Here is a 3,910-nt window from a genome sequence, read left to right as displayed (position 1 = left end):
TTGCTTGCTCTGTTCAATAAGAAAGCTTCGTTATTATGTTGCACTTCTTACTCTCATGCTGTCATGGTATGATGAAGTAAGCTATTTTAATAAGTTGAACAATATACTTGGAAACCTGGAAACTTGATTTGTTCATCGTAAGAGTAATTCCAGTATAATGTATTTCCTATTCTACACAATTTAAATGTAAAACTCAGAACATTTCTTCGAACACATTTAAAGGCATATAATCTGAACATTGGTCCAACGCGTTTACAAGGAACACACTATAAACATTGGTTTAATATGTTTACAAGATACACACCCTTGACATTTATCTAACACGTTTTAAAGGCACACGCTCAAACATTGTTTTTACATGTTTTAATGGCACATAAACTGAACATTTTTCCACCACGATTTAAGGTTACACACTAATAACATGCTCTTACACGTTTCAAAAGCACACACTCTGAATACTGGTCAAACACGATTGAAAGTTATACACTAAAAACATTGGTCCAACACGTTTAAAAGGCATTAACTCTGAGCATTTATCCAACACGTGTTAAAGGAACACAATCTGAACATTGGTCCAATACTTTTTAAGCATACACATGGATTATTGGTCCAACTAGTTTTAAAGGCATTAACTCTGAGCATTAATCCAACACGTGTTAAAGGAACACAATCTGAACATTGGTCCAATACTTTTTAAGCATACACATGGATTATTGGTCCAACTAGTTTTAAAGGCATTAACTCTGAGCATTAATTCAACACGTGTTAAAGGAACACAATCTGAACATTGGTCCAATACTTTTTAAGCATACACATGGATAAGTGGGCCAACACGTTTTAAAAGCACACACTCTAAAACATTGGTCCAACTACTTTTTAAGACACACTAACCTTGAAAAGGACACGTTTTTAAGACAAATACTCTGAACATTGGTCCAACATGTTTAAAGGCACACATGGGCATTGTCAATATCTCCCATAAAAGTTCAATTAAAGTCAAGTATACTTTTATAAAATTAACACTTTTTTCGGGACCACTCCGAAACAGTCTTTTTGTCTCATTTTTATTATAAAAACGTGTGATTTTTAACCTCAAATCAATTGCACTTTTTTTCTCTGAAAAGAATATGGGGTCATTTTGTTATCATATATGGGTAACAATGTCGTTCATTTTTGGCGTAATTAAAAATTTAAAATGCCAGACAGTATTTGTATGAATATTAATTAAACCACAAGTAATGCCGCTGTGTGCATATCTCAGGCATGCATATATTCTGAGATCGGAAAGTTTGCTTTGTGTATTTGGAAACATGCTCGATTCAAGTATTCATATCAATGACAATAGCATACCTTTTCACTCCTAAAGGTACCTTTGACCTTGATATCAATAACGTTAGCAGTCATCAACGTTTCTTGGTTATTGATCGGAAACCATTTTACTGTTTAAGGTTAATTTGACCTTGACTCTTAACCCCAATATCATTATTGAATAACAGTCATTTATGTTTCTCGGTTATTGATCGGAAACCATTTTACTGCTAAAGGTAAATTTTACCTTGTTCCCAATAACGTTTACAGTCGTCTACCTTTCTCGGTTAGTAATCGGAAAGTATTTCACTGCTAAAGGTAACTTTGACCTTGTCCCTAATAACATTAACAGTCATCTACCTTTCTCAGTTATTGATCGGAAACCATTTCACTGCTAAAGGTAACTTTGACCGTGTCCCTAATAACATTAACAGTCATCTATGTTTATCGGTCACCATTTCACTGCTAAAGGTAACTTTGACCTTGTCCCTAATAACATTAACAGTCATCTATGTTTATCGGTCACCATTTCACTGCTAAAGGTAACTTTGACCTTGTCCCTAATAACATTAACAGTCATCTACCTATCTCAGTTATTGATCGGAAACCATTTCACTGCTAAAGGTAACTTTGACCGTGTCCCTAATAACATTAACAGTCATCTATGTTTATCGGTCACCATTTCACTGCTAAAGGTAACTTTAACATTGACCCCAAAAAGATAAGGAGCCATCTACGTTTCTTGGTTATTGATCGGAAACTATTTCACTGCTAAAGGTAACTTTGACATTGACCTCAAAATAGTTAGGAGTCATATACGCTTCTTGGTTATTGATCGGAAACCATTTCACTGCTAAAGTTAGAAGGTGTCTACGCTTCTTCGTTTATAATCGGAAGTATTTTATCTCTTTTATCGAGGTATTTTTGATCTTGTCTCACAACCGCAAAATCTTTAAGGGTCACCTACGTTTAAAACTTAGCATTAAGGATCATCTACGTTTCTTGATCGAAAACCACTGTGCTTCTTAAGGTATCTTTGAACCTGACCCGTGACCTCAAACACTTATAGGTCATCTACGCTTTTATGGTTCTTATTTATCGGAAACAGTTTCTTTGTAAAAAGTAACATTGACCATGAACCTCTAGCTCAAAGCGTCAACGGTCATTTAATTGTCAAGGCCAACATTCTTGCCTTTGTCTATTCAGTTTTTTTTTATTCGAAACAATGATTGAATATGTCATACGCTGGACAACTACTTATAAACAACCACAAAAATATTACCATTTATTAAAACAAGCAGTTACACAGTAAAACATAGGATTGTTGAATACAAATGTAAATGACTAAATGAAGCATTATTAAAGAATATGTGCATTAATCCATATTGTATAGACGAAAATAAATATAGATACAGTGTGATATACATTAATTAATTAATTAAGGATTGAAATATTTAGTAATGTTGTTCATCAGTGTATGCATGGACTTTTTCTTACACAGATAAACCCTAATTCTAAAATAGTTTATGTTTATCTTTACACTTTATATATGCAATTTTTCTCTGAAAATATTATCGAACTACAACGCTTTAAAGAATGCCTACAAAATGATTGCATGAATTCAACTTCAATAAAGTCACTATCTTAGTCGACGGCATATTTATTTTACTGTTATTAAAATTCATTTGACCAATCAAAAGACTCCCGTTTTCTTAAATGCGAGGCATTCCGAAGATGCTGCGTTCATCGGAATATGAACTCAATTGAAAGGACATACGTTGATCTAAGGAATAGCAGTAGGAAAGTAAATGTTTAAGCGTAACAGAAATCAAGAACAGAGAAAGCAATTGTGAGATGAAACTTAATGAAAGCAAAGTGATGAAAATTTAGATGATGAAATAGTTAAGTTGTTCACAATGATTTCTGAAAGAAAATTATTCTGACAAAAGTACCAAAGCAATTGCAAGTCAAATGAGAGATAAGAGTAAAGAAAGAAAAGATATGATATTTTAAATTATGAAAATAGTAACATGGTAACTTTGTTTACAAAGAATTCTTCTATCAAGGTTTGAAAGTAAGTGATAACAGAAAAGCATGCATATGTTTTAGTAACAAATCATTAATGGAAAGAAGAAATACATTTTGAATAATAAAATGGAATGATGATTTTTCATCAAAGTTAACTTAATTTCCAGAGGAAGATCCATTTTAAATAAATTACACACATAACAAAACATATCACTTTCATGTCATATTAGTAAATGAATAGTATGCCATCAATCATTAGAGTGCAAAAATGTGTAAGTGCATTTTAAACATAACACGAATACTATTTTTGTTTTTAAATTGATTAATTGATTCCATTTTCACCTAGATTACATTTCTGAATTGCAGACTGATGATGCTACTATTGTGAAATTGTTTTTTTAAAGGGAAGATAAAACAAATTTTATTATGACTTTATAGCATTTTAATAATTGTTTCTTTGACAGCATAGTGTCTTCATGAAAAAGCTGAGATAAAAACTTAAAATAATATACAAATTAACATTTAAACACTTTAAAATGAAGTTGATCAGCAGCATTTTTTATATTAATAATGG

The sequence above is a fragment of the Mya arenaria genome, chromosome 16, assembly GCF_026914265.1.
Source record: "Mya arenaria isolate MELC-2E11 chromosome 16, ASM2691426v1".
NCBI classification, from domain to species: Eukaryota; Metazoa; Mollusca; class Bivalvia; order Myida; family Myidae; genus Mya; species Mya arenaria.
This window is presented reverse-complemented; position numbering follows the sequence as displayed.